The sequence below is a fragment of the Triticum aestivum genome, chromosome 2B, assembly GCF_018294505.1.
Source record: "Triticum aestivum cultivar Chinese Spring chromosome 2B, IWGSC CS RefSeq v2.1, whole genome shotgun sequence".
NCBI lineage: Eukaryota > Viridiplantae > Streptophyta > Magnoliopsida > Poales > Poaceae > Triticum > Triticum aestivum.
This window is the reverse complement of record NC_057798.1, coordinates 674,298,906-674,322,597: the sequence shown is the minus strand read 5'-3', so window position 1 is coordinate 674,322,597 and position 23,692 is coordinate 674,298,906.

The following is a 23,692-nucleotide window of genomic DNA, read 5'->3' as shown; positions in this document are numbered from 1 at the left end:
GGTGCGGCAGCGGACCGACGGTGGGGAGTGGTTTCGGGGCGGGTTGGGTGGCGTGGCGGCATGGGCCGGCGGTTCGGTCGGTGGTGGCTAGCGGCGCAGGGGGGTGGAGTTTGATGATAAACTGCAGGCCCTTGATTTCGTATCCAACGGCTTGAAAATCTAATGACCAGAGATGAAAAAGTCAATCGACTGACGTGTAGCCTCACCCCGCACGTACACATGCACGCACGCAAGACACACACGCATGCAGGCGTGCAACACTGACACGTACACATAACGAACACACACGCATGCAGGTGTGCAACACTGACACGTGCACATGCACTCACGAATACACTCACGTACGCACCCATCCATGCAACACTGAAACGTACCCTTGCACGCACGCAACACTCGCACACCTGCAGGCACACAGTATTAGACGCAAGACACACGCTCAACCTATACGTGCATGCACTCTTTGTTAAGGACATGGATTGTTACGAGTATTAAACAATCTTATCTGTGATAAGCAGAACATTGATGTTTGCAGCGGTTTTTATGAATCACAACGTATCAAATGGGCTAGTAGTAGGCTTATCTACATGGAAAAGATGATGTCACGCTCAATGAACAATCATCGGTTTATGAAATGCCCACTTCTGACCGCCCTGGGCCACCAAAGGTTCCTCTGCTGTGCGCTGCCTATGTTGCATCACTGACATGTAGGACATGTAACCAAAGAGCCCACATGTCAGTGGAAGAACGGCGTGGTGTCCTACGTCAGAGTCGAGGGCGCCACTCGCTGCACGCCCGGCTGAACATGCCTTCTTGCCGCATTCAAACGCCTCCAGGAAACCCGCCCGTTTGGAAGCCGAGAAACCCACTCTGGACACATGTCCATTCATGACCGGGTCGGCATTAAACGCAACACTGACCATGCTCCTCCTGTCCGCCGTCTATTTAATCTCCTATTTAAACAAGGCCAAACGTCGGCCAAGAATCGCACACCTCCGCCGCTCCCCTATCTCCTCCTTCACCATTTTGTCCACTCTTACAATGGCTTACGAAGAGTAGTTATTCCGCATCCAAGCCGGCTGGGTAGCTCGCTGATCCACCTCCCTCCCCTCGCTTGACGGAGCCAGTTTCCGCCCCAAGCCAGCGCGCGGTTTAGCAACTCGCCGCTCTAGGCTAGCTCGACGAGGAGCGGCGCACGGGCGTCGTTGCTGCCGTCCACGCCGCCGCCTCGTACCGCGTCTCCCGTTTCTGTGGCCGCGACTCCCATGCCGGCGGCCGCGCCATGCAAGCAGCGACAGAAGCCGGGTGCGCGGAGAGCGACAAGTCGGAGGCCAGCGCCTCCGCGTCCGCCGCCATCATCGAGGAGAAGTAGAACACGGGAGGCCGCCGCCGCTTGGGTCCCATGAAGGCCACCGCGGTCGCGACGCCGGCGTACACATCAGGTGTCTTGCCGGATCCTTTTGTTGCGAGGACCTTCATCGACCCCGCATGGGCTCCAGGGAAGTGGGGAAGCCCCCTTCCACCATCATCTTCGGCATCAGCCAATGATATCAGTTGGGCAGTGGGGAAGCGAGCTGTCCTTTGCGCTGAAGCATATACCTCCGGGGCTCCCGACTATCCGCTGATCGCGCTGTCGGACATGAGGAACACAAATCGATCAGCGGGCGACCATTTGGGCCAGGTATTATATACCTGTGCTGTTCAGAACTAGCACCGCGCAGTTCATTTCAATGTAATGAAATCCGTCATGTTTGTATGAAAATCCGGTATTTTATATGATTTCCGTCGTTGTTTATATGAAATATCACCGTGTTTGCGTGAATTTCGTTTGGTTGGTTGAGTTGCTGTCATAATGTGTGCGGCTACGATTGGATGGCGTAATTTGCGGGTCGCCGGTCGGTCTGCGGGTGGCTCGGGCGGCGTGGTGGGAGAAAAAAACACAACTCATGCGAGCTCGTCTCCAACATGCGCACTAGATGATGCATGAGCACCCGAGCCATTCACTACAAAAAAATACCTGTGCTGTCGTAGAAGTGTTCCATGACATTACCAAAATTATCATCACGGAAGTGTCCACTTCCATGACGATAAATCGCGCATCACAGAAGTGCTTTCGTCAAGGGTGACCGACACGTGGCATCCACCATGACGGAACGCCATTAAGCTATCGGGTCGGGTTTTGAATCCGATAACCCGTTAACAGCCCCGACCAATGGGGATTTTCCACGTGTAAAATCATCATTGGCTGGAGGAAACACGTGTCGGCTCATCATTGGGACAGATGTCATCCACTCATTGGACAGAAGGCGCCTATGATACGTCGACACGTGGCACGGCCCAACAGAGGCCCATTCCTGTGAAAAGGTTGGCCCAGTAAAAATTAGCAGGCCAGCCCATATAAGGGCTACTTGTGTCAGGTCCATTTAAGCCCACGGCCCATACGAGATGTGCCAATTCGGCCTGTCAACGGCCCGTTAAAGATTTGACACCATTGCAGCCCATTGTCAGTTCGAGCCCGTTAACAGCCCGCTATATATTTGGGCTCAATATCGGCCCGATGAGATTTCGGCCTGTTAACGGCCCATTTAATGGATGGGCCAATTTTCAGTATGTACATCTTTCGGCCTTTTAGCGACCCATTTAAATGTTGGGCTAATTTCCGGCCCGGTGTGTCTTTCAGTCTGTTGACGGCCCGTGTTGGGCCAATTTCTGGCCCGGTGTCACTTTCAGCCTGTTGACGGCCCATAAATCAGTTGGGCCATTTCTAGTCGGACCTGAGTTTTGGCCTTTTAGCGACCCATTTAAGTGTTGGGCCAATTCCTGGCCCTGTGTGCCTTTCGGCCTGTTAGTGGACCATAAATGAGTTGGGCCATTTGCAGTCGGACCTTAGTTTTGGCCTTTTAACGGCCCATGCCCTTCATGGTCTAATACCAGCCCGGTTTCTCTTTCGGCCTGCTAAAGGCCCACAACACAGTTGGGCCATTTACAATACGAAATGACTTTAGGCCTCTTAGCGGCCCATGGTCTTCATGGTCCAGTACAAGCCCGATGTCTCTTTCGGCCTGCTAAAGGCCTACAATATAATTGGGCCATATGTAGCCCAAACTTAGTAACGGCCCGTTAACGGCCCGTGAAATAAATTGGGGCCACCTGTTGACCACTTCGATGTCGGCCTATTAACGATCCGGGAGGTAAGAGGGCCAACCATTAACTTTCGGCCTAGTAACGGCCCATTAACTTAATGGGCCCACTAAAGTTCGTACATGTCTTTAGGCCAAATTAGATAATTTGAGCCCATTACGATGAGCAATTATGCACAGGACCAAAACCGATCAAGGAAAGGTACGACATACAGGGAATAACGTTCCACATCCAGCATATATTACAGGAAATTACATCCACTGGGAAATCAAAGATTGATGCCAATGCAAATAAATGAGCAGAACTTAACCATCTACAACGTCACAATCTGCAACCTCAGCACAGATGACGCCCATAAGCATGTGGGCAAGTTATTTTTGCTTTGCTACACTATCTCTGAAAACATTGATCAGTTGTTGTGTCGCACGACTCTGCACCTATGATTCATCCACCATTTCCATCATTGCTTCAGCCATTAATTGGTTCACAAACATACATTTATTCCATTGCATTCGAGACAGAGGATACTGAACAGATTCAGATGGCGATTTTGGCAGGCTTGTATTATTGATAGTGGAGAGTATCTCGACCACTACATCGTAACATAAATTAGGCCAGGAACCAAACAAATTAATCATGAGTTATTGCCATATTACCTGGCCTAGATTTACTAGAAAGAAACAATGGGGTTGCCTTGCTGTTTTCAGAGTTGGTCTTCTTATCTTCAGCAGCCTGCACAAAATTAACACACTAGCATTGCTATCATTGGCCAAGTCAGATAATAGGAAAGCAACATTGACACAACAAACGTTTGGGCAACTAGCCTACACCAAATTAACACAATATGGCATAGCTATCATCAGCTAGGTAAGGTAGCATGAAAGCAACATTGACACAATGAATGAATGGGCAACCAGAGAAGAACTACAATTCAGTAATGTGCGTGATATGAGATAGTACATTCATGCAGCTCAGTATGCAAAACTACCAGACAGTTTTCCTTACAAAACTCAACATTGGCGCCTTTAACATTTTTCTACAACTAATTTTAGATCAGATAAATGTTAGATTCACGCCGATTAATAAAATACATCTTGATGTAAAAATATAGTGATATACAACAGGTACTTACATCAGCATTGGAGCACAGAGAATTCCCGCAAGATATTTTCGTTGAATACGATCCCAATGGAGGAAGTCTTCTATTGTTTAACCTTATTTTCTAAAAGAGAGATAGGTAAGAAACATGTAGAAAATATGATCAGAATGCTATAAAATTTCATGATGCGAGGATACGCACACGCTTCTTAGAATAGAGTTGACATTCTTTTGCTGGACTGGAGCGGACTAGTTCTTTGGCCGCTGGAATCTGCTTATTATCAATGGGAGTTGGGTTTCTCTGTGCTGGAGCAGTATCTATGAAAAATGGAGTTGGTTTATTATCTCCTGGCGTTTGGATCTTTTGCAAAGACCTGGTTTGTAACCCTTCAGATTCTAACATAGTCGTCTTCCCCTTGCATGCCTTATATAGAAGAATGGTGATTCAGTTATAAAACATGCTACAGCAGAGATGGAATAGGTACTGAAGGATAGAAAGGCATGACATATTGACATGTATTCCCTCCATCCGGAAATAAATGGATGGGTCTAGGCGTATTTCAGTTCTAGATACATCCAGTTTTATCCATTTCTGCGACATTTAATCTGGATGGAGGGAGTATGATGTAAGAGCTAGGGATACGCCAGTACAACACAGTAAAAAAACACTGAAAAACCCACTACAGAACCAAAGTATTCAAACCCACTGATATGAGATAGTACACTCATGCAGCTCAGGATGCAAAACTACGAGGCAATTTTCCTTACGAAAATCAACATTGTGGCCTTTAATCATACATTTTGCTACAACTAAATTTAGATCAGATAAAGGTCAGATTCATGCCGATTAACAAAATACATGCTGACGTAAAAATATAGTGATATACAACAGGTATTTACATCTACATTGGAGCACAGAGAATTCCTGCAAGAATCTTTCCTCATAAACGATACCATTGCAGAAATTCTTCTATCTGTTAAGCTTATTTTCTAAAAGAGAGATGGGTAAGAAACATGTAGAAAATATGATCAGCATGCTATAAAATTTCATGATGCAAGGATACGCACAGGCTTCTTAGAATTGAATTGACATATTTTTGCTGGACTGGAGCGGACTAGTTCTTTGGCCACTGGAATCTGCTTATTATCAGTAGGAGTTGGGTTTCTCTATGCTGGAGCAGTATCTATAAAAACTGGAGTTGGTTTATTATCTCCTCGCGTTTGGATCTTTTGCAAAGGCCTTGTTTGTAACCCTTCAGATTCTAACATAGTCGTCTTCCCCTTGCATGCCTTGTATAGAATAATGGTGCTTTAATTATAAAACATGCGACAGCAGAAAGATGGAATAGGTACTGAAGAATAGAAAGGCACGACATATTGACATGTATTCCCTCCATCCGGAAAAAAATGGATAGGTCTAGGCATATTTCAGTTCTAGATACATCCTTTTTTATCCATTTCGGCAACATGTAATCCGGACGGAGGGAGTATGGTGTAAGAGCTAGGGATACAACATGACAACACAGCAAAAAAACACTAGTTGAATGTAAAAATATATGCTATCGGAATACGTACAGAAATAACTAAGGCAACATACATGTGTATGATTGGGAAAATAAGATGGCGTTGCAACAGAGCACTAGAAGAGCACTTTAATGTAAAAAAACATGGTATGGCAGAGAGATGAAGTACATACTGATGAATAACAATGCATAAGATATTCAGAAGCATGATGTCCAAATTAAGCAGATGGCATTGCGATAGAGTAGAATGACAATACTTGAATTTGAAAACATGTTATCATGAATGGAATAGGTACTGAAAAACAGGAAGGCACGACATATTTACTTGCACAACCAGCATGCTAAGCACATGGCATTGCAACAGAGTAGATACACTCCAGGACATTATATGCATGTTGTACCCATATCACAGGCCAAGTTAGAGAAAGGACCTTGTGGGGTGAAGAGGATTCATCATCTTTCTGCAAGTCTTCTGAAGAACTGCCTTTACATGTTCCATCATATTGGGTATCATTGGCATCAAGTTTATTGGCCTTTACATTGCTCCGTGAGGTTCTTGTGGATATATCAGTGTGTGCAATTATATCTGACATGCATGGAAGACAACTACTAGTTAGATTTATGTAAATGAGTGCCTGTAGGAGATGACATAAATAGTAGGACTGGGGTTAACTAGCAGCAACAGGTCTCATAAACTAAAGGGAGAACACAGATGAAAGCTACAGAATATGTATCGTTTGTACTCGAGATTAACTAGATGGCACACAAAAGTATTAAAGAACAACATAGGTAATACTAGAAGTGGTATAATACTATAATCACCAGCCTGTGGGATAGCATTGGCTGATGGATGATAACTATGGAACATCGTTACCTAAAGAACAAGTATCTTAGTTGAACTATGGAACAACGTGAACTCCTGAACAAGACCCGTAAGAGATCAACATGAATATACAGTGAAATGTGATGATCTATTTTCCGTGCTTAGATGAATAACAAAGCCATAAATGTTGCACACAAGTAAGATGAGGGTACAACCTATCTGGCTGCAATCCATAGGAGTGAGCATCATGTGCTGACTTGTCAATGGCCCTGCAGTTGTTGTGGCTGTCCATGTCGGGCACGCACATTCGATGCAGGGAACTGTTGAGTGGGGACTGTAGCTCCCTTCTGGTGTATGCTTCCCTTGTTGGGGCAGCTGCGGTGAGTCGGAAGATGGTGTGTCTGAAGATGCAGATAACGCATAATGTTAAGAACGACATATCTCTTTGATCTGAAGAAATACACTAAGAGATCAACAACAAGGTACGAGAGTGGTCACACGTCTGTTGATTGAAGACTAAATTGGGGTCACACAATTTTATTTTATTTTGGTACTGTCCGATCTATGCCGGATGGCTTGATGACCGTCTTGTGCCTCCCGGCTAACACTATTCGGAATCTTCCCCGAAGAGCCAGCGAACAATGGCAGAGCAGCCTGCCTCCGCCGTCTGTGGCCCCGGCCAAAACCCCGCTCCCCGCTACACCGCACTGTCGTGGTTGCGGCGCCCCCGTGCCAATCCACAAAGACTCCCCGTCATCCAGATCCGGCGGCGGCAGTACTTTCAACCCACACAACTCTAAAAGATAGCTATCTAAGCACTGCTTCCGCGGCAAACTTGCGGCCCCACACCCTTACGTTAGACACCAGCCAACCGACAGCCTTGGAGCTCCGCCTCCTCGAGGGGTGCTGCTTCCCATTGGGAATCGATTGGCCCAGAATAAAAATTCAGACAACTGACGCCTAAATAAAGTGATTTGAGATGAGGGTGCGACCTATCTGGCGGCATGGTGAAGTAGGCAGGTCCAGCTGCCGAGTCGGTGAGGCCGACGCGGTTGCAGTGGCGACCAGCGGTAGGGAAAGAGCGATGTCGTGACGGTCGATGGCTACGCGGAAGCAGCGCCAGGACTCTGGACAGATCCTAAGTTGGAGCCGCTCTGGCGCCGTGAACAACGGCGGGGGTGAGTCGGCTCCGGTACGGTTCATGCGGCCGTCATCGAGGCAGCACCAGCAGCACGGAGTAAGAGGCACACAACCCAGTGCACAACGGTAATTGGACAGCGTCTCCGGCATTAGGGAGGAGGGCGGTTGTGAAATTGGTGCGGTGGGGGGAGCCATGGAGGTGGGGCTGAGGTTTCGCAGCTCAGGAGAAGGGAGCTTCCTGGGGAGAAGGTGATTGGCGCCCACGAGGTATGAATGGGGGCGGGCGGGGGGGAATTGGGAGGGGAGTGGAACCATGTCTTACGGATGCATTTGTCTGAAATGTGAGGGGGAGTTACAGTTCTACCCTTGCCTATAGGCTTCTCGGCTTTGGTCTGTGTACTGAGGGTTGGGGATAGTAGAGTAACTTTGCTTCTCCCCAAATAGTGGGCGGGAGCGATTTCGGGCGAGGAGGGCGTGTTTTGAACTATAGTGGGCGCGAGCGATTTCGGGCGAGGAGAGCGTTTTTGAAATAGTGGGCGTGAGCTATTTCGGGCGAGGACAGCGTGTTTTGCCGACCATGGTTTATGAATTATTCGGCACATGTCATTTCGGCCAAGGAGAAGGCGCGCTTGGATGAAGTTATGAACCTACCCTCGATGTACAACGAGCCAATTGATGCGTGTCCCACATAGGACGGTAATTTCGCGTCTCCCATTTATTTGCTCGGGCGAATTCCACCGAGCAGAGAGGATGTTTAACGGTTCGTTCAAATTCTGGGAGAATGGGCATCCACGTCTACCTTAGCAAGTCGATTTGAATCAAATTTTGAAATATTAGCTTTGCACTTCTTTTTTAGATGGAGAGATGATGCTCGGGAGTAATGTGTTTTTACATGCTCCTTGCTAGCGATTTACTATATGACAAATAGTTGACCCACTCAAAAACGCGAATCAAACCCAAAATGAAATATCTCGATTCAATGAACTAGCTCGTTCAGTAGGTCAAAATAGTGAACTAAATCCAAAATTGAACACCTCAATCGAGTAGCATGTTGTACAGTATTATAGTACTCCATGAACATGTTGAAAGTCAAATTAATGAATTTGTTTGATATACGCATATATCCGTTCATGTGTGGATTGCAGACAACATGTTCTCCAATTTAAATATTTGAATGCAAGTTTATATCGAAACATGGTTTATATCAGTCTTTGATGCATAAAACGTGACCTCCGCCTCTCCCGGACTCCTGTTCTCTCTCTCCCTCTCTCTCTCTCACACACACACACACACACACACACACACACACTCTCGCCGACAATCTTCAATTATGTTGCACGCATCCGACACAAAAACCTTGTTGGTCCCTCTCCCTTTCTCTCCATCTCTCTCTCTCTCTCTGTGTGGGGGGGGTCTTTCTAGTTCACATTCATATATACACCATCTACAGGTCTCTCTCGCACACTATGTATGATACTCTAGCTAGTCCAAGCTAGATATCTTGGGTGCACTCATCGTACGCACACAAATTCCTTGGCTCTTTGCCCGTAACTCTCTCACGCACCACTATGTCGTCTCGGAGCTCTTCCCCCTCTCTCAAACTCTCCATCCACCTAGGTCACACATACACATGCATATCTCACTCGCACTCGATAGGCCCATCTAAAACTCTATCTCTCTCCCTCGTTCTCTCTCCATCTCACACGCACACACACACACAATCTCATGCCCAGCTAGCCAAGTATGATGGTCTCTCACTCAATTGTAGGCACACGCAGTCCCCCCTATATGTATATGACTAGGTAATCTTAGTCTCCATCACAAACATGTGCATGGTCTATCTCGATTTCTCTCGGGGCATCTTTCTATCGCGCACGCACTCCCTCGATCTCCCACCCATATAGTCCCCTCACGATCTCGAGGGGATCTCTCTATCACAAACATACCCTCTCTCCCTTCCCATGCGTCCATGCCATCCATGTGTCCCTCTCGACCTTTTTTCCTTGTTGGCCAGACCTCTATTGGACATGTGCTACAGGGGTGTCTCTCTCCGTTGCAAACAATCACACAATAGCTATCTTCGTGTATGTCCTCGCCTCGCTTTTCCATCTCGGAGATGCATGCGTGATATGTTCGCATAAGAAATGAAAAAACACACACTCTCTCTAATTTATCGTTTGTTGTCACTTTCTCTTTCACACACATACTCTTTTTGCACACTTACTCATTCTCCTTCACATGCACTTGATCTGTCTCGACTGAGGCACTCTCCTCCGTCCATAGCATATAGATTTATTGAAAAGTCAAACATCACAAAGTTTGACCATGTACGTGGAGAAAAACAATTACATCTAGTACGGCAAACATATGCCATTAGATTCACCATGAGATGTAGTTTTGTATGATGTATCTTTGGTATTGTAGATATAAATAACATTTGCGTAAACCTGATCAAAGTTTCCAAAGTTTGCCTTCTAAAAAAATTTACATGCACTGCATTATCAAGCGGATGGAATATCTCTTTCCCCCTCTCAGCTATCTGACGCACCACTCAGCCTTATTGGGGCTCCTCAATCTCTTTCAAACTTTATTGGTCAGTTTGGCTCGTGACCTGACCCTAATGCCTTGATGGCCGGTACTGCCTGGTGTGGACGTGAGATGTAAAATATTTCTGGCTGGCCAGGCTTGTGTGGTGCTAAAGCGTTTGGTTCATGCCTGGGCCAGGCAAAGCATCAACGTCCCATCAATCAATCCATGCATCAATTGTTTAATGCTAATATCCATCCATGTTGTTGTTAGCCTCGTGGCCGCACGACCAGGCACGGCCAGGCGTTCGAAATAGATCGCTTGGGCCAGGCTACTTGCAGTGTCTGGAGTTCAGCCAGGCTAATTAAAGTGCAAGGGAACCCAGCCCAGGCGGGCTTTCTTTTGCACAGGGTAGCAACCAAACAAGCATGCATGAAATCTAGCCACAACCCCAGGCCACACAAAAGATGATCATGACGCAAGCCAAACTGGCCTTATATCTCCCTGGTTCACACATACACATGTCTCGCTCGCGCTATACATATAGACCCATCCAACACTCTCCGCCCTTGTTCTCTCTCCATGTGACACGCACCCCCCTAAGTACCATAATACCTCACTCCATCATAGGCTCTGTTTGGATCCATGGGTTAGAGTTAGTTTGGGTTAGTTTGGAGTCAACTAACCCAAAAGGATCCAAACAGGACGGTTAGTTTAGGTTAGATGCATCTAACCCATCCAAGAGGTGCTTATTTGGGTTAGTTCTTCTCGGGACCACTAATAAACACTTTTTTCTCTCGCTCTCCCCGCAGCAGATCCTCCCCACTTCCTCGAAGCTTCTCATCCTCTCCCTCCCTCCCTCTCGCACAGCCCGTGAAGGTGCCTCGCTGTATCCACCCTCCATCTAACCCTGCCATCCAAACACCTCTTTACTTAGAGTTAGTTCAGGGTTAGTTTAGGGTATGAACCTAACTCTAATCTCTAGCTGAGTTAGAGTATCCAAATATGGCCATAGGCGCAAGAACTCCCCCCCTCCTAAGTATGATTTTATCTTACTAGCCATCAGGAACACACGTATTGTCTCCTTCCATCCATACGTCTATCTCGATATCTCTCGGGGCATCTTCTATCGCGCACACACCTTGTCACTCGATCTCCCACCCATGTAGTCCCATCACGATCTCCAGGGGATCTCCCTATGACAAACATACACTCTCTCCTCCCCATGTCTGCATTTTCTCCGTACGTCTCTCTCGACCTCTCTCCCTTGTTTGTCAGACCCCTCTTGGCCACGTGCTAGGGGTCTTCCTCTCTCGATTCCAAACAGCCACACACTATCTCCTCACCTTGCCTCTGCTGTCAAAGATGCATGTGTGACATGTTTGCATAAGACACGCATGCTTTTTCTCTACTTTTATCATGTGTTGTCCATGTCTCTTTCACAAACGCACACACACTTTTTTCACTCTCTCTCTCTCTCTCTCTCTCTCTCTCTAGGGACTCTGTCACGTCCATAAGCATATGGATGTTTTGAAAAGTCAAACCTCAGAAAAGTTTGAACAGGTATATGTGGAGAAAAACATTTACATCTGGAACGATCATTAGGTTCATCACAACTTGTACTTACTTCATACTATCATTTATTTTTGGTATTGTAGATATACGTAATTTCTTTATAAACTTGGTCAAAGTTTCAAAAGTTTGACTTAAAAAAATGTTGTAACTACATTATCGAACGGAGGGAGTAGCTCTTTCTCTCTCTCTCTCTGCTATCTCTCACGGGCCTCCCCTCTCACTCGAACTCTCTATACCGACGGATTATACGCTCATTGTGTCAGTGTATAGCTCCGTATATTGTTTAGTTGACCGGTCAACCAATCCACATGCTGCGTTGTCAGCTCATGTTCTGTATCTTGGTATGCTAGCCCATGTGGCAGTGGGTGAAAATAAGTAAACTAGAGGCCCATCTGACATGCGGTGAAGTAAACAAAGTTGAAACCACTCGGGGTAGCACCCCGCACGCTAGTAAATTGAGGGTGCATTGAGGACAAAGTTCTTGCACGCGAAGGAGGCACTCTTGCACAATTCACCACTGCGCAGTGGCATGCACAGAAGGACGCACTCGCGCACACCCATCACATAACACACACCAACACACGTGTACACCGGCGTCGCCGCCGGTTGAGATGGACGGGAAGGCAGCCAGCAAGCGGAGGCGGCTCGAGCCAAAACCGCATCCGGCGAGCCTGGACGTCATCAGCAGCCTACCCGACGACATGTTGCTCGTCATCATCGGCCTCCTCCCCACCAAATCTGTCGTGCGGACCGCCCTGCTCTCCCGGTGGTGGCACCCCCTCTGGCGCCACATCCCCCTCAACCTCACCATCGACAGCTGCCTCTCCGACGGGGATTGCAAACACATGGCCGCAGTCTCCAAGATCCTTTCATCGCACCCTGGGCCAGCCAAACGCCTTGACATCCGCATGTTCAGTACCAACTGCTAGGTCCAACCCAAGTTCGACGAGTGGTTGTTATCCCCCGCCCTAGATCAGCTCGAGGAGCTCAGCTTTGAAGCTAGACGATGTCACTCTCTCCCGCCGTCCGCGCTCCGCCTCACGCCAACGCTGCGCCGCGCCAGCTTCAGCTCCTGCTATTTTCCCCAGATTAATGTCGCGCCCGCCCTTCTTCTCCCTCAACTAAAGTATCTCGACCTCTTCGACGTTGTCATCTCGAAGAAGGCTATGGAGCCACTGCTCCGCAGCTGTACTGCGCTCGAGTACCTTCATCTTGAGCAGATCCACGGGTTCATTAGCCTCCACATCGCCTCGATGAATCTCCGATGGATTTATGTGTCTTGCTGGCCCTACAACAAGACATCAATTGGGAAGAGATCATTCCAGCTGTTCCATGTTATGGTCATTGAGAATGCACCTTTCCTTGAGAGATTGCTTGTATCGGATCTAGAAGGTCCAACAAAAATTAGGGTCATTGACGCACCGAAATTGACAGCGTTGGTGTACTCGTCTGCCAAATTCTCCGAACTCTTTATTGGATCCGTAATCGTTCAGGTACAGCACTCATCTTCTTCTCCGTCTTCTTGAAATTCACATTTTTAAATTTCTTCTTGATGTATTTACGACCGTCTTCCAGAAAATGATTCCCGCAAGCTTGACCCAGTCCATGCGAACAGTGAAGATCTTAGCACTAAAATCTATTGGCCCCAATCTGGATCAAGTTGTTGGATTCCTTACATGCTTTCCATGCACGGAGAAGCTACTCATCGAGGTGAAACTTCTCTCCTATAAGTAAACGGTAATCACAACGTAGCTCAATTTTTTCGTAATTTTCCCAAATTATGATGACAAGTGTACTGTTCAAAACTGCATCTACGCACTGCACGGAAAGAAATGTTTTTAGTATTTTTTCTTACGTGATCACCTGCATCGTTTTTTATGCTGTACTACTACTATAGTAGCCTAGGCTAGTCATACTGGAAAGTAACTTAGACTACTCCAGTAACTCTATGGTTACCCTAAGAGCAAGTACTACCTCCGTCCTGGTTTACTCTTCCAATTTTGTAGTATCAAAATTTGACCATAGATTTAACTGACAAAATGTTAATAAATGTCACTAAGAACTATATCATTGGATTCGTATTTGAACATAATTTTAAATGGTGTAATTTTTAGTGACATGCATTGGCATTTTCTTAGGTAAATCTATGGTCAAAATTTTATACTAAATACGAGGTAGTATTCCCTCCATCCCAAAATTCTTGTCTTACATTTGTATAGATACGGATGTATCTAATACTAAAATGTAACTAGATACATCCGTATTTTGACAAATTTAGACAAGAATTTTGGGATGGAGGGAGTACAAAAGTGGGCTATGTAGGCCAAAACATGTGCCAAATTCATTTGTGATGCATTTGGCATCGATGCCCCTCCATTGCTCACCTCGTGCCCCAATCTGGATCACCTACTTTGCTCCGGTGCCAAGTTAACTCACGCAATGAAAAAACACTGCGTGGGAGAGAGAGAGGACTGAGGCAATAAAAAAACACTTTTTTGGGAGCGTGAGAGGCTGGTGTAGTTGGTTTGATTGATTTGTTTATACATGTGGGTCTGTGTGCATAGCGGTGCCAACTCTCTCACATCGCGAGAGCGGTGCCAAAATCTTTTGATTTGACATCGATGCGTATTATGTGGCATACTTTTGCGAAATATGGCATCGGCCACATAGTGGAAGGCAACAAATGCCCAAGCTCTTCACGTGCTCCTAGTTAAATGATAGGAAACAGAAAGAGAGAGAGATAGAGAGAGAGAGAGAGTGAAAAAATATCACTAGCCAGCCAACCCTATCATATGATTGAATGATATTGGTACCTCTTGATGACACATCAATCTTATGCAGCCAGCTACTCTAATATGTTCTCTTCTTTTGCAGATAAAGAAAGACCCAAAAGTGAAAAATGTGCTGCACTATAACAATCTCATCGAATGCCTTGATCTCCATCTTATAGAAATTGATTTGATCGACTACCAAGGCAGCACATCTGAGATTAAATTGGCCCGGTTCTTTGTTCTGGAGGCAAGTGTGCTCAAGGTAATGAGGTTTGGCGTTCTCTGGCGCAACAATGAATGGCGTGCTGATCACCACAAGCGTCTAAGCCTAAATGACAAAGTCTCCGCAGAAGCGGAATTTGTTTTTGAAACATCAAGTGGCCAGAGACTCAAAAACTTATTTTCCCATTAGTAACTTTTCAGGGCGGTGGTTTTTAGTTTGTATGATAATGCTGCATCCACCTAAAGTAACGAAAGTTCTTACGTAAACTTCCTAGTAATTCCCTCTTCCTAGGTGCAGCATTACTCCTAACATTTGTAATATCAGTTTGAAACTTGTAATATTGTAGTGTCCTATTCCTGCGTTTTCAAAATCCTGCGAATCAAACAGGTCCTGAGTTGGTGATGATGTTGTGCCTCCCATCTTTCACCAATAGCCGTCGGATCTAGATCCGACGCATACAAACCAAGCTTCTCCATTTTTGCAAAAAGATGCCCGTACTTGTTCCCTATTGAAAAACAACTCATTGTCTCTCACAATCAGCCTTATCTCCTCCCCACCACATCTAGAAGGCGGTGGAAAAATCTGGCGCGATGGCCGCTGCTGGAGCCGTCCACCCCCAATCTTGGTGTTCTGTGCAATGCACGGGCATCTACGCACGAGAAATTATGTCGAACAAGGCTAGTTGTAAGCAGGCTAGCTCTACAGCCATGACGATAGTGACCGCAGATAGTGAGGCTGACTATTGTATGCCGAACACAGCGCCTATACTCAGGTGTCATCTCCGGCGCAGGGTCTTGTCACTTCACTGTGAGGAGCAGCACGTAATAATTTGACCAACGGGTAGTACAATGCTAGTACTAGTAGCACCACCGTCTGGATTTAGGAGTACTACCACGTCCATCTGGATTTTAGTATTTGACTAGCAATATCTAGTAGTAATGCATGTCACAAAAAATGTACTACTCCCTCTGTAAATAAATACATGGTGTTTTATTCCTATCGGCGAGAGAACTTAATGTTTTTTTCGCTAACTACTAATAGTATTACATGCAATGAACTAAACACTGCATGTCATGTTTGGTAGTCTCAAGTGATTGAAAGCATGCATGGCCCACATCTCTCATTGGTTGATATGTCACGAAATAAGAAACAAGGAGGGAGTTAATGCACCGTGCCTAAGGCTAGCCATAGTGGGGGTAACATAAGTAGTATCATGCACTTGGGACTCGCAAACATGCTTATGTGGCAGGCAATTAAAGAAGAGAGAGATGGTTATAGTAACATAGGTAGATACCGTAACATAATAAATGTGATGCTACTATGTGTCATGCATGGCAATAAATGAGACCACTTATGATACTAATCTATGACACTATGCACTATAAAGATAGTAACATAGACTAGTAACATACGCATTTTACTACTCCCTCCGTCTAGGTGAGTAAGTCATCTTAGGTTGTGCACTGTGACCAAGAGAAGGAGAAAACGAGAGAACTTAATGTTCATTTGCTAATTAATAGCATTGCATGCAATGAACTAACCACTATATGTCGTGTTTGGTAGTCTCAAGTCATTAAAAGCATGCACACCCCACATCTCTTATTGGTTGATATGTCAAGAAACAAGAAATGAGGTAGAATTTAATGCACCGAGCCTAAGTGTTTTGGGATTATTTGGTTTTCGTAAGATGACTTACACACCTAGACAGAGGGAGTAGTCTAAGTTACTCTCCACTATGACCAGGCTAAGTGTTTTGGGATTATTTAGTTTTCATAATGTGACTTACACAACATTTTTGTTTACATGCATTAACATTTTATTAGTTAAATCAAAGGTCAAAACTTGGCGCAAAATGCAAAGGGGACCAATAAACCAGTAAACATCAAACTTCTCTCGTTTGGCCCCAACTAGAGGTCCGGTGAGATGACTATACTGCACCGGCGCGGAGGGGGATGCAGCTTCATTGACTTAAGACAACTGCCTTTGGGTGAATGACACGTGGGCCCAAGGGGTGGCTGGCCCACCTATCATACAGACAAAGGCAGGTGCAGTAGAGGGCCGAGGAGTAGTATGAAATCTTACGCACCTACGCACGCTAACCAAGGGTAAGAGGGATCACTCGAACCGCAAGATCAGTTAACCCATGGAGGCGATGAGCGCGAGCATCAGCCGGCTGTGCCAGATGGTCCACGACGCCGGCCTGCGGCCCAGCAATGAGGAACGTCTCCAGGTAGTATTGCTTGAGGCCGCCAGGGCGAGGGGCCGCTTGGACGACAGCTTCGTCTCCTTGTTCGACGAGGTCCTTGTTGGTTTCCTCGACAAGTTCACCATCGTCAAGAAGCTCGCGGACGACTTTGACATAAGCCTCCAGCCGATGCGCCCAGGCTCTACGATGCCCGCCACCCTCAACGGCTACAATGGTGACAACCTCTTCGACGCACTGGTGGCCCTGCGACTGCCCGCCGTCGCGCCGGAGAATGTCCACCTCGAGGTCGCGATCGCCACGCAGCGCCTGGCGCAGCAAGACACCATCGACATAATCACCCACGTCTACGCGCAAATCGTCCACAAGGACTACTACATGCAAGATGAGGACGATAGGATGCTGGCCTTCTTGGACCGCGGGGCAACCTTGGACAACACTGTTCAGAAGCACGTTGAGCTCGCCGCCAACGCCGCTGCTCCTCACACGTCGGTTGGTGACCCGGCGCACTAGGGCGTGAGGATGTCGTTGATGGATCCGTATGTATTTTTATCTTTCCGTAAAATCCATGTAGTAGTATATGATACTACAGTAATTATCTTACCTTTCGCATCAACTTCATAATTTTCGTACGTACTCCATGCATGAACGGCGCCAGAACCAAACTTCTCATTACTCTAGGAAAAATCGTTATTTTCTATCTATCAATCGCGCCATGGAGCAAAACCAAATTTTACAAGTTACGAGTTCAAAAGGAAAAGCCTGCCGTGTTCGCGTCGCACCCCCACACGGTTGGTCCGGCACGCCGCTCAAGCGGGAATGCGTGCGGTGTTGCATTTTCACTTACATGTGGGACCATAGTTGAGCAAACCGACTATCGGCAAACCCCACCCCGCCCACCGCGCGATGGCTGAGAAAACAGGAGGGAGAAGAGATGGCTGTAGCACGAACTCCAAGAAAATTGGTGTCGGATGGGACTCATGTTGGTGGCGTGTGCCGTACTGCTAGACGTGAATGCTAGTTATGGCCCATGCCAGCCCACTATATCGAGCCTATATCGAGTTATGTAGAACAAATTTCCTGTAGTCCGTGCTCAGCCCTCCTCTATCTCTCTTCTCAGCCAGCAAGCGGACGCGCTGAGCCCATCATCTGTTTGCTCACATGCGGTCCCACATGTTAGTGAAAACACAAGTGGACCCACTGAACCTGCACATCTTTCACCTCGACGTGTTGGTGATGAAAAACAAATCCAAGAAAGATCTTCGGTGGCCGCTTTTTGAGTTACTCAAGAGTAGTAAGATTCTATTTATAGTTTAACCCAAGATGCACATCTCATGGCTTCAACTACCACTCTATTTTCTTTCATGATACGACCTGGATGCTGGATGTCCCACGTGTCGGCAAAAGGAGGACGAACCCGACCAAATCTTCGGTTGTGCTCTCGGATTAGACTAGTTGTCAGGACCCCGGCTCGATGCCACATAGGTCTAGCATGTAACACCTCATATCACTTTGCGGCCTCACGCACGGTATCCCACGGGTGTCGTCTTACCTTTGCCCGGGGCCGTTTGCGCCTTTTGACACACGTATATGAGAGTGTCGCTAGCACCCATATGATAAGGAGCCCGGGCTGACATGGCTAGTCGTAAATCCAAAGTGGCACAGACTTACAGGGACAGGCATTCATGACCCAGCAACGAACGTGTCGGTCATCAACGAGTGAATCCAGGCTGTAGCACTGGGCTAGCAGGACTCCGGTGAACCGGGCTGTAGCGGGCTAACAGGACTCCGGTATTCATCGCGTGACATTTCCCCGAAGGGACAGACACAGGAACGAAGAAGGACACATGCCGGCCAGCCTAAGTGTTCCGGAGCAGTAGCAAGCTACCATGGCTCGGTGGAAGCACTAGGAGACATTTCCCGGTAAGAGAGGCTACTAAAGATAAACAACTAGATAGTCAGATCCCACACATACCAAGCATTTCAATAACATACACACAATATGCTCGATATGTGCAAACACAACATGGCATCACAACATGACTCTACGACTCAAGTATTTATTCAATAGGCTCCGAGGAGCGAGATATTACAGACAGGGGTCTCATGACCCAACATTCAGAGCATACAAATCGAAGCACAAGCGGAAGCTATCATGTCTGAGTACAGACATCTATAAATGAAAAAGGCTTGAAAGCCTGACTATCTACCAGATCCTGCCGAGGGCACAAGATCGTAGCTGAGGTAACAAGCTAAACGTCGAAGTCCACGCGGAACTACTAGCGAGACCGAAGTCTCTCTGCAAAAACATAAAATAGGCAAACGTGAGTACAAATGTACCCAGCAAGACTTACATCAGAACTAACTACATATGCATCATTATCAACAAGGGGATGGTGGGGTTTAACTGCAGCAAGCCAGCTTTGACTCGGTGGCTATCCTGAACTACGACTGCAAGTAACTCTTTTGAGGTGGCGCACACGAGTCCACATATTCACCATATCAATACACCACTATGGAACCGCTCCCGTCTCCCTACGAGAACGCCATCCATAGCACTCACGCTTATCTTGCGTATTTTAGAGTATCCACTTTCACTTGTCTATGAACTGATATAAGCAACCCAGAAGTCCTTTTCCGCGGACACGGCTATTCGAATAGATGATGATAACCCTGCAGGGGTGTACTTCTTCATACATGTTTCCACCACTTAGCGTCTGCACACGACATGTGCTCGGCAGACTTCAAGCGAAAGCCGACGTGGGTGTAGACCATGACCTACCTAAACACTCAAGTCTCTAGTCCAGGTTTATCGCCTATTCGGGTTCCATCCATGAGGAGATCCGGCCGGAGTTTCGCTCACAGCCCCAAACGATGTGAACAGGGTTCCGTGACACCAAACGGGCGCCCGGTATACCCGGCCACGTGCCTACCGCATCACAGCCCACCCCTACGGTCAGCGCTGTCCACGGCCTCCAGCATACTACAAGCACCAGAAACTACTTGCAACTCCTGGACAGAGGACAAGGGTGAATAAGAAGTCGAGCGGGGTCATATTTCAGGGCCCAATGTATGGTAGTAGCTGAATCATGGATCACAAACACAGAACTCAGTTCCTGAGGACGGCTTCAATGAGACAACCCACCATGTACTCCTACATGGCCTCTCACTGATACCTTTTACCAAATCGTGTTCACACACTTAGCTCACACATAGTAGGACATGTTCACACACCTTTGATTCATCCCCGATGAATCAGACCTGACTCAACTCTAAGCAGCAGCAGGCATGACAAACAAACATGAATGAGTAGGCACAACAGGGCTCAAACAACTCCTACTCATACTAGTGGGTTTCATCTATTTACCATGGAATGACAGGTCATGCAAAGGATAAAGGGGTTCAGCTACCGCGGCAAGTAACAGATGAATCGTTGTTGTCCTGGTGCAGTAAAAGAGAGCAGGAGCGAGAGAGTAGGATTGTATCAGAATGAACAAGGGGGTTTTGCTTGCCTGGCACTTCTGAAGATAACATTGAGTCTTCATCAGTGTCAACGATCACAACGTCGGAACATCGTCTACCGGGAGGGAACAGATACCGGCAACAAAGAAGAAATACAATCAATGCAATGCACAATATGATGCATGCTCATGACATGGCAATATGAATGTGTTTTGAGCTAATGCAACTAGCAACAGATTAAATGAAGTTGGTTTGAATACAAGATTCAAATTCAAACTCCATATGTGATTATTCAAATGCCATTTAATTGATTTGTGCTAAACAGCAGCTATAAGTTGTTCTATCATGCATGAAAATGGTACAGATGGATTCCTTGAATTTTTCTGATAATTTTTCATATATAAATTATTTAATTTGGAGTTACGGTTGAATTTCTATGAATTATTGAAGTTTAGGGCATTTTCTGAAATTTTCTGAATAATAATAAATCCAGAAATGATTTATGGCGTCAGCACCACGTCACTGTGACGTCAGCAGAGTCAACTGGGCGCCCCAGGTCAAACCTGACCAGTGGGACCCACTGGTCAGTGACTAACCTAAATATGATTAGCCCTAACTAACTTAGTTAGCCGGGCGGGGCCCGCATGTCAGTGGCTCACCTAATTAACTAAGTTAATTAACACTAACTAACCTAACACTAATTAAGCAGGCGCCTGGGCCCACACGTCAGGGGAGGTCAAACCCCGGGCCGATCAGGTCAAACCTGCCGGCGACATGTCGCCGGCGACGACAGTAGCGGCGGGGCGGCTCGGAATTGCGATACAGGGAACCATTCGAGGCGCCGCTGGGCTCTACGGGAAGCTGGCGATCCCGCGCATCCAACAGTGCAACCGGGGCGAGCTGGGGTGGCCGTAATCCTCGCCGGCGTCGAGCTCAGCGGCTGCCGGACCTCGGGCATTGGCGGAAACGGTGCTACGGTGCACAACAGGGAGAACCCGTGGGTGCTGCAGGTTCACAGGAGCGCGGCGAGCACGCTGGTGATGCTCGGGCGAGCGGACGAGCTCAGGAGCATGGAGCTCGTCGGCCGTGGCGGCGGCGAGCTTCGACGGAGGTGGGGAACAGAGCTAGAGCAAGAATGCGAGCAGGAGAGGAGGGGGAGTCGGTCCATGAGCTCACTGTGGTTGCAGAGCGCGTCTCGGTGGGCTCGGGGGCGACCTTGAGACGGAGAATCGGGCCGGCGATCTTCGATGCCCGTCGGTGAAGATGGCAGCGATGGCGTCACTGCAGGGCTCCTGGTGTTGCTTGGAGCGGTGGGGAGGAAGAGTAGGTCGAGGCAGAGCTTTGGGAGGCGTCGGGGAGGCGAGGCGGTGGTTGTGGCCGCGGCGAACGGCGTCGGTGGCGACGGGGCTCCGCTCGGTGGAAGAGAGAGGGAGCCAGAGAAGGGGGGAGAAGGCACCTGGGAGAGTGCGAGGCCCGAGAGGGTGCGTGGCGTCGCGGACGGGGTCCAGGGTGACGAGTGGAAGGCGGCAAGCAGGAGGTGGCCGGGGCATCGCCAGCGCTCGCCACCGAGCTGCTTCGGGGCGAGGGGAGGAAGACGACAGGGGGGGGACGCCTGGTGGGCTGGGCCGCACAGGAGCTGGGCCGGCTCGGCTGAGAGGTGAGCGTCGGGTAAGATTTCTCTCCTCTCTGCTTTTATTTCTATTTAATTCTGTTTTCTATTTTCTGTAGTTTGTTTTGATTTAGTTTTAGACACTAAATCATTTTAATAAATTCTGTAGGTTTTTATGTGGCTTGCTAAAATATATACAAAGCCACTCACAAACTTCCAGAATTATTTGGAGTCATATTTAATATATATTAAATATAAATCCAAAGCAAATAGTTATTGGATTAATTCAAATGGCCCAAAATAATTAACTCTGAGATACCAAAAATATTGTTTTGAGTTTTACCTCTTTGCAATATTTTCAGAGACTAAGAGGAACATTTTCTTGGACTTCTTTGAGAAGATTTTAATGTTGATCATTTTTAGAAGGTTTCTGAGGCTTTGAAAATCCCTCAATTCAAATTTCAGTTGAATTAAAACATGATGCTCACATGAGGTCTGGCCTAGTGCATAACAGGACCAGGGATGTGACAACTCACCCCCACTAAACAAAATCTCATCCCAAGATTTAAGCGTAGGGTAAGGTGAAGGGGGGAACGCAACTAGCACAATCTTCACGATCCAGGTTGCACTTCATAGGAACGTTGTTTCGATCACCATCTTTGTCTCGACGTCTTGTTCTGAGAACTCCAGTTATTATGACAGTGAGAGGAGAAGGAGACTCTAGAAGGATCGGTCTTCTTGAAGGTCGAATAACTCAGGATTAACTCACAGAATGAGATATAGCAACATCTCTCGAGTTGAGACACGAGATACACATCAAGAGGGGTGGAAAGAAACGGATGACGAAGGTTCACTAGGTGGACAACAATTCCACACTTAAAAAGGTGTAAACGATTGTCAACGTAACGAGGAATTGAGTTTCTAGGATGCCACAGCGGGACATCCTGGAGGAGGGTGATTCGTAGATTATTACCTTAGGTGGCAAAAAGAATTACCTTTGATATAGAGATCATTGAGACTCTCTATATCAGCCTAAGGCAAATCACATCAATCGATTGGCGGGGTGCAAAGGAATGGTACACTCGGACTAGAATGGATGATGTGGACTACCTTGTTGAAGACAACGCAATGGATGATTTTTGCTTATAACCGGAAATGGAAGAGACCCATGGTAGAATGGCACATTGGCGGTGAAAGCTGGGAACAAAATGCAAATGCTGGGAATGATTCTGGTAACTGGGGAAGAACCCAACAATAGAGAGTGAATTCACTGTTTGAAAAGGTCATAGCATTGCCGAGGAAACTGAGAGGAATCCCAGTTAGTGCCGATGATATCACGTAGCGCTTGTGCGTGCTCTCAAGAACTTGAGCATTTCCATATTCATCAAGGTTTTACCAACATCCGTGTCAAGGATCCTGGCAACACAACATACTACCATGATGGCTAATGATGGATGATGCAGACGCAAAGGAAGATAACACCTTCTCAGATTACACCTTAGCGAAGCCAAGGATCAAAATCTGGATGATCGACCGAGAGACATTTAGCACTCCGCTTCTAATGTTCTCCTTGATGTGCTATTGTAACCCATTCATAGAAA